The sequence below is a fragment of the Apium graveolens genome, chromosome 1 (genome assembly GCF_009905375.1).
Source record: "Apium graveolens cultivar Ventura chromosome 1, ASM990537v1, whole genome shotgun sequence".
Lineage (NCBI taxonomy): Eukaryota > Viridiplantae > Streptophyta > Magnoliopsida > Apiales > Apiaceae > Apium > Apium graveolens.
In genome coordinates, this window is record NC_133647.1 from 105,046,930 (window position 1) to 105,056,711 (window position 9,782).

Here is a 9,782-nt window from a genome sequence, read left to right on the forward strand (position 1 = left end):
AGCTGCAATATATAACTAAACTTGATCTTTAAAATTTCCATCCATTCTCCTCCTAATTTGTACTGGATAGTCCATTTAACATATTACAAAGAAGAATTGGAGACCTATTCAGAGAATGGGCCTGAAGAAAACAATTGTTGTCAGAAAATATAACATGACAATTCATGTCATCACAAATCCTTTTTCTAGATAAGATGAAACAAAATAAGTTACATGAAGAAATCCTTTCAATATAATTGACTCATTCAGTTTAATTATTCCTATACTCATTACTTTCACTTGTCTTCCATTTGGAATAGTGATAGAATTATAATTTGTTATAACTTGCTTAAAGTCTTGAAATCTATCAAGTAGGGACAAATGTGGTTTGTTGCCCCACTGTCAATAAGCCAATTAGATGAACAATGAGTTGTACGACATACAATACCTGCTAAATAGAAAATTTAGAGGAGTCACCGCGACTGTGATTGTCAGATATCTGTTTGGATGCATCATTCTGTTGATTTCCTATCATTGCTAAGAATTGTTGGTATTTTATTCCATTGAAATAGTGGACTTATCAGATGACTTATCAGCACTATTCTGCTCATTTTGATTTTCATCTTCTGGATTTCCATAAGAAAAAGCAGCAGCTCTTGGGTTTTGTGTAGCTTTAAAACCTGGTGGAAAACCATGCACTTTGAAACATCTTTCATAAATGTGACCTGGTATCTTATAGTAATCGCATAAGTAATAAGGCTTTGTCTTTAGCCCATACCGATCCTTCACAATATTAGAAGTACCATATGGTTGAGTTGCATGAGTTGATTGATTTCTATTTGGGTAACCATTTTTATCAAAGTTCTGATCTCCAAATCTTCTTCTGACAGAGTAGAAAGCCATTGCCTCGATTTGAGTAGATAAATTTGATATCTCCTTATGTGATTCCTCTTGAGAAAATAAACTATAAGCTTGAGATACATTTCATATAGGATACATCATTAAGACATTAGTCCTGACAACAGTAAATTGAGCATTAAGTTTCAGCATAAACTGTAACATTCTTTTGAACAATATGTACAACTTGCAAGTACATATTGGCAATGGATTGACATCATGTATACCATCTGAAATAGTCTTCATCTTTGTGAAGAACTCTGAAATTGAATATTATCCATTATTTATCTCAAGCGTCTGATGTTCAAGTGAGTATCTATGTGCTATTGAAGCGTATCCATACCTTTTTTCAATATCATCCCCATATCTCTTTGGAGGTTCTCATAAATAATACACTTTTAGAAATTGTTTCATCAATATTGAATAGATACCATGAAATGACCAAATCTTTACATCTCTCCTAGAGTTTGTGTTTAACAGCATTCTTTTCAGGCTCAACAATACTACCATTAACAAATTCCACCTTGTTATTAGCAGATAGAATCAATATCATGGATCTCTTTCAGTTTTGATATCCAGTATCATTAAATTTAAATGGAACTAACTGATTCAACGAAGCATTAGAAGGATGTATATAATATATACTTGAGGTATCGTTACTATTTTGAGTTGGTGTATTGTTTGTGTTTTATGATTGTATTGAATAAGGAATCAATAGAAATTGAATTTGGAATTGATTTAGAGAAATTAGGTCAAAATTGGGTTTAGAATGAAGATCTGGAATAATTTGAGGAAAATTATAACGAGAATCTAGAAGCCTAAAATTATTGATCTAACATAGAAGTTCAATAAAGAAACAACTCAGTTTGAATCGAAATCATTAGTTGAATCGGATAATAATTTCACGATGAATCTGTATTTACACAGATTCTTATGAAAACAATTAAATTTTCCTTAAACATATTATAGATTGATATGAATTATAAAACCTGATGATGACCAATGTAGAATCACAAGAGAGAAATGAAGATGATGATGATCGTCATTAGAGAATCTTTAAACTCTGATACCATGTTATTTTATAAAGATATGAAAATGAAACAGAAAATGATTGTATCGGAATTAGTTAAATACAATATGTTACAATATGACTACTGAATATACAGAATACTAGAGCTAGAAAATATATGATGGTAAACAACGTATTATTTCAAGCTAGACGACATCTTTGCTAATTACACTATGGACTAGACTTACTAAACTATATACTGGATTGCTTAATGAATGGGTTTATGAGCCCAACTGGCATATATTACTTCTAGCTCTGATAGATATAAGTTGGATTCAAAACTGTAGTGAATATAATCATGCATCATGAACTAGAAATCAAGTTCCACAAACTAAAGTCTCAACTGAATTCCAAATACAATAATTAAATATGCATAATGAGAGTGTGGAGAGTCATAAAAATTGACAACATTCTTTCTCAAGAACTCCCTCAAATATCAACACTTATAAGCATTGTAAATATAATTGTCATCTTAACCAGCTCTGGACAAAGATACACAAATAACATCTAAGAAAAACCATATGCCAATAGGTGGCTCTTGATATTCATAAAGAATAAAATCCAGTAAGATAAAACGAAATGTCACATTTCCATTATAGGATACTTTTGCTAAATCCACCTTTTTTAGCACTAAAAAATGAGTCAATTTTTTGAAATTCCTAAAGGAAAAACTAAAGTCTAGTCTGATGTTCTAGCAATGACCAAGTCCATTTTTTATCTAATGAACTCTAGATTTTTTGTTACTACAAATAGGGCACTCGTAATGCTTAATATACTTAGCCTTTGCAGGAGTAACTTTTACGCATGTTCCATGAAACCATCTTTCACAAACATCACAGCAAATCCAAAATTCATCAACACTGGTATCATCATGACAAGCACCACAAAATGTTGATTTCTATTTCTCAGCTTCTTCATCATCACTATCGGTCTCTTCTTTGGGTGGAAGGGTAGGGGTCATTTGTACTCGCTTTGATTGTTGCACAAAGGACTGAAACTTTGGTTGCGACGCAGAAGACTGAGACTTTGGTTGTCAATGAAGAAAAAGAAAGGGGAAAAGTGGTAAAAATAAAAAGTAAATATATTCTCAAAATAAAAACAGCAATAAAAATAAAAATATAGTAGGAAGAGTAAACAATCAAGTAAAAATTTCTACCATCTTTCCACTTGGTTTGGTTTTATTTCCATTGCTTTGAGTGGTTAACAGTTGCTCTCTTTGCTTTTCGGAGAAAACTTAACTGATAGTTGGTTTACTATTCATCAACTGGAAAAGTGTCTTCCTGTAATTTTCAATTACATCAAAATAAAAACCAACATAGGATTTTCTAACCACAAGGTATTTCAGAAATAAAATTATACTAATGTAATAAAATTATGGGGATGTTGCTCAAGGTTAAGTTGATATATTTTAATGAAAAGTAGGGATATTGATACTACTGAAGATATTATAACTAAACAAGCATGCTTTAGATAGATAAAATTATAGACAGACACACATGACACAACATGTATAGTCATGACACTGGCACTATATAGCAACACTTGAGTACAGTACTAATACTTAACATAGGTAGCTAAAAGTAACATATTTGCAAAATAGTTTCGACAACATCAAATCTATCTCAACCAAAATAAGCTATAGTACCTCTAAATCAAAAGAGGCCATGTTTATTTAATTTTATATTTGTTCAACTATAGGGTTGCACTTTAACGAGAATAACTTTAGCATGACAATCATGTTTCTTGACTACAGTACTCTATATATCTTTACTTAGGAAAGTGCAAAAAGAAAATGTTCTTACCTTAGCGCAAGTTTATATCCATCTTTATATTTGGAGGAGGGTTAACACTAATACCTCAATTCATACTTCTATAATATTTAATAATAACAAAAACTAGTACTTCTGTACCGAATTCGGTTTCATTCTGATTCCTCTTTCCATAGATTTTTTAATAAAATAATGAAATTGTTATAATAGTATTCAATTATAGTTCTTTTAGTTTAACTCTATGATGTTGCATAAATAATTTATTTATCATTATAATGTATATTATATTTTTCCTACATTTTTAAAAATAACATGAAATAAATAAAATATTCCTTAACAAGTGAAATTCGTCTTTAATAAAATTTCGTACGATTTGGTTTCACACCTTTATTTTTATTGAAATTTCAAAACATGATTTGGTTTCACTTCAATTTCTAATCCACCTCTAGATTCCTATAATCTCTACAATTCAACAATTTTATATTGATTTTTAATAAAAATGATCTAATTTTTGAAATCTTATTGTAATTGCAATTCTTTTATTATAATCCTATTAAAAAAATTTAAGAAATTATACCATAGTATTCTAAACGGAATACAGTTAGAAGATAGGGAATATAAAGAGAAACAAATGAAGTGAATGCAGAAATTCGACATGTACTCACTATTACAAAAAATAATGAAATTAATTATTACCTTTCATTCTTATTGAATCCGAAATGAGCACCAAAATAGAATGCAACAGATATCAACCATGCATCACTATAAATTGCAACAAGTGATAGCCAATGGCTCTTTCGCATCCCATCTCTTGTAAAGTTAATGTCTAATACCAGGTCAGGAAGTTCCGCAGGCACCTCCTCAGTCGGCACATTGACTTTCCACATCCCAGTTGGAAGTCCATACAGACACAAGTTTTCCCTGTTTGTAAATAAATATTCGTTATTTTAGAAACAAGGTAAACACAAAATCTACAAAGTTCTAAATAGGACAAGTTAAAGACTGTAATCAACAGTAGACTCATAGTAGTTACAGAGCAAATTCCTTGACAGTATACTCGGAAATGAATCCACAAACAAATCAATGTGCATTTCATTTCATTGATTACAATTTAAATACAGGTACATTGCAACACATAACCTTCTCTACCAATAAAAACTTTCAATAGAGTTGTAGATGCAAAATTTCATTGATTTTATAAATGGAATGAACAAAAGAAGTCCAATTCCATGCATATTTTTTCTAGTAAAAATTTCAATACATTTAATACAAAATTATGAACATAAGACTAATTCTGATTTAATAAATATAATCAATAAGAAAACGCAATTTATATTAGATTTCAAGTACAAATGTAAGAGTCAGTAACGATAAATGTAACTTCTTATATTTTCAAATTTAAACTATTTATCGAAAGAAAATAGTTACCTTCCATTAAAATAAAGAGCCGCAAGTTAAACATCTGAGCAAAATAAACTAATCCAAAAATAAGTATAAAAATAATGCGACACGTAAAATACATGTATATCTTGCTATAGTTGATCCGAAAGATATCGACTTTTTTCAAAAAAAAATTGACAACTAACCATCATAATTAATCTAAAGAATGCCAAGTGTCTAAAAAAGGAGGATGCGCATTCTACCCTTTAATCTATTCAGCAAGATATTTTTTTATATTAAAATTCCATGTTGTTTACTACATACTGATTTATTTCATTTAAAATTTTAGCGATTGATTAGTATTTTATTGTAATTCTTTTAATTATTTTGATTTCTAGAAAACACATTTAAATCCCGCGCTCCAGAAATAGAAATATACTTAGACCAGCCATCAGGGTGGATGGGCATCTGAGGGTTAATGGAATTAATTTTCCTTTAAGTAATTATTGAGACGGTTACAATTTTAGTAATTATTGGGCCAGTTATGATTCGGTGAGACCAACTATTCTCGTGTTATCATAAATTATCATCTATGCGATCACCAGCCGCTCTCGTACCTAAATTCTTTCATGTCCTCCAACAATCAAATGCTGAAAAATCTAATTTATACAATAATCTTACCAACTGCTCCCATATTAACCCTAAATTTTTTATTTCATCCGATAATTAGCGGCTGAAAAACATAGAATGTACAATAATCATAATCTCGCCGACACAAACAAAGCCTACTTTTAGCCATTATTATTTGTTCTCCTAAATGACCATAGCTTGGCAGGGTCATGACCTTACTACAAATTAGAAATAAATATTCTTCGTCCGCTCACATAACTAATAAAGACAATCAAGAAAAGGGAAGGCAAGATCCTCTCTCCATCTTGTGGCCATTTAACGACTTACAATATAATGTAATTGTTGTAACGAACACTAGAACAAGCAAGACTAAAAGAAAACTTTCTCTAAGACAAAAAGAAAAGAGAGAGTGCAAATGAAAACAAGAAACATAGGTCCAGCAGCAGCATGGTCATGATTTAACCGTAAATTAGAATTAAAAATTCTTTGGCCACTCACATAACTAATGATAAAAAAACATAAGACGAACGAGATATCCTCTAATCGCTAAAACAACGGAAATAATATTAAAACAAGAAAAATTAAAGAAATTTCTCTCAAGAAAAAAGGGGAATCCAAATGTAAACAAGACATCAGAGGTTCAGTATTTACCAATTCTACAGAATAAAAATCCCAGAGATTAACACATTCAACAACATACATGCACACAAAAAAGCAGGTACTTAACCAAGAAACTTAAAAACACTCACCAGGATCACTTTCTTGATAAAACTTTTCAACATCTGTAAAATTCCACATCAAAAATTTAAAATAAGCATTACTATCATCAGAACTCACCAAAATTCACCAAAATTCACATTTATAACATATATTTGTTTTTACCTTCAGTTAGGGCCTTTAGAAAGCCTTTCCCTCTTCCTTTAAAATCTTGAAAAATATCGTCCACAGATATCCTCACTATGGCATCTTCTCCACCACCTTCCATGTCTTCAAATCACACTCCTGCATTACAAATCACAATTATTGGTATACATACATTACATATAAACATAAACGTATGTTAATTGAGCTGAAACACACTTGCAACAAGGGATAAAATGAGAGCACAAGTTTGTTATACACTAGCACTACTTTTTATGTAATGTGTGTGTATGTATGTATAGGGACGCAAGTTAGGAGCCTCGAACGGTGATGAAACAGGGTTTTGGATAGTTTAGTAATTATATTGATTTAGATGCTTTATTTTTCTATAAATGTCATCATCTTTATTTCAAAATTAAACTTTTCAACAAAACATCAAATAAAATATCTTTAAGATTTTAAATTAAAAGTTGATTTTATTGTTATCCTAATCTTGTCCAAAAATATCAATCTATATTATTCATTTTCAAAATTTAGTAGTTTTTTAATTCTAAAGTAGCTCACAAAATTGACCAGTCGATTTATATAATTATATTTTAATGGACATAAAAGGTACACACACAACTGTTATTACAATATTTTTTTAATAAATTCCAAATAAAATTTAAAAATATATATTTTTAGAAAATTTTGTCTCGTTGTCTTCGTATCTTAAAAGGAATATATTATAATCTGCACATATTTATCTTATAATATGCACAATTAAAATATTAATAACAGATAGACATCAAATATTTTTTATTATCCTAATTTCTATTAGAATTGTTATTACTTCGTAGAACGGGTTAGATCTCGCCCCTTAAATATTTTTTGTATGCACATATTCATCTTATAATATGCACAGTTGTAATATTAATAACAGATACGCATCAAATATTTTATATTACCCTAATTTCTATTAGAACTGTTATTATTTCGTAGAATGGATCAGATCTCACCCCTTAATATTTTCTATAGAAGGGTTCAATTTTGAACTATGATTTTATTTTAATTAAATTTAATGAAGTAATCATTTATATTTTCCAGCAAATTTAATTAAAAAAATTAAAATCAATTATGAGAAGGTCTAGACTAGGTTGGTTGAGCAAGACTTAAAACACAACATCATAAACTGGCTATCTACGATCGAAATATGTTAAATTAGGCCAAAATTATGTTACAATAGTTTAAAAAATTGCTAATTTAAGATAAATTTGATGTTGCTTCTTTATGTTACCGCTGGACCTTAAGGTCACATATTTCGGTGAGTTTTATGTTTCTAAGTAATATCTAGCCCAAATTAGACAAGAAAATACGGATTAAAGTTCAATCCACCATTCTAACATATTTATGTGTGTATATATATTATACTTAATACAATTTAAAATGCTTTATATGTGTATTATTTACATATTTAGTACTAAAATTAAATAATATTATAATTATGTTGAAGATACATGAATATATATATATATATTTGTATAGTCTGTGTTATATTAGAATTAAACATATGTATATGTGTAACGACCTATATTCGTTCTTTCGAATTTATTTGAAGGGCTAAAATTTGTTCAAAGATATTATTTTAATTAAATTTAATAAAATAATTGTTCCTATTTGCGAATAAATGACACACGAAATTTGAAACACGTTCGAGAAAGGCTTAAACAAGGTCGACTGAGTTGTCTTAAAACTTAACGTGGGTTTTATGCTACTAAGTAATATCTAGCCCAGTTTGGACAAACCTTACTTCAAAAATCCAGACTGAAGTTCAATCCACCGATATAAAGCGTTAGTAATTAATTCTAGGGTTTGTGAGTTTCGAGTTTTAATAGTTGTTCTCATGGTGGGGACTAGCTGTCCTTGCAAGATGCTTGCTATCTCTGTATTCTAGAGAATAAAGCCAAAAAAGTAGTTTTAGGTTGAGGGGTAGAGCCCTTTATATACAGATGATTCTAGGGTTAGACTTGTATTGAGAGACTTGATGGACAAGTCTCTTACTTAGATGGGAATTAGGACTCATATAAAGGAAGACATTCCAGACCTTTCCTTGTAGGAATTTAGGTCCGTGGTGGACACATGACTATGCTCTTCTAGACGTATTGGGCCTAACCCGTGAACAGCTAATGTTCGTGAACCTTGAAGACATCTGCTAGTGAGCCTTGACCACTTGGGCCGTCTTTAGTCTGTTACGGGCCTAGACCAGCTTGGTCTGTATTGGGCCCAGGATAAGAATTCCAAGTGTAATTAATGTGGCATTTAATATGTCTTTAAGATGTATTTTCTATGCATATCATTTTTCCCCAACTTCCGGGGAAAACACTCGGGTTTCCAGGGAAAACGGGAAAACATCCCGTTTCTCGAAAATACGGGTTCTATCGATTTACCGAAACGAATATTGTATTGAAAAATTTGCGCCGGGACCCGCACGGGTAAAACCGTACTTCGGATCGAAAAAGTCAAAACATGGAAAATGCTCGGAATAATCATATTAGGTTGGAAAGGAGTTTTTCCCGAGACTTCCGGGTTGTAAACACGTAAAAATGGTTGAAGTCGGACGGTTGCCGATCATACAAAATAGTTTATAATTACTTGGAAAAATAATTTATCAAATCTATAAACCCTTCATAAAATCATATAACAACATAAAAATTAATAGAAAAATATCAAAATTACCTATACTTTATTTTGGACATATAAAAATTAAAATACTCAAATTTTACCACATTTAATCATTCAAACACAAATACCAATTAACAGATAATTCACCAAAATTCCCATAATAATTACATAATATTTATTTATCGACAAAAATAATTATACTATATATCTAGCATATTACATGAATGACTTGTAATCTTGCTGATTGGGAATATTTTTAAACGACCATATGTACGAGTTACAATAATGAAATTCTGAGATCGTGTTAGTTTTTTGTAAAGAAAATGAGTGTATGTAAAAGTTTTCAGAATTCAAAAAACGAGCACTTTGATTTTTCCCGAAAATCCACCATACACTGTAGGAATTAATTATAAAGTGCTAAGGTTGAAGGATTTAAACCCAAGGATCATAAAGGAGATATAAGTTGTATTCGCAGTAGTATTAATGCCTTTCAGGATTTTAAACGTTTGGTGTTATAACTGGGGATTAGGATGAAT

The 9,782-nt window shown here is 30.2% G+C and overlaps 1 pseudogene; it reads right to left on the reverse strand.

The window, feature by feature from the left end:
• Window positions 1-2,663: 2,663 nt before the first annotated feature.
• On the reverse strand, window positions 2,664-6,709 carry LOC141695430 (PHD finger protein Alfin1-like; annotated as a pseudogene).
• Window positions 6,710-9,782: the final 3,073 nt, after the last annotated feature.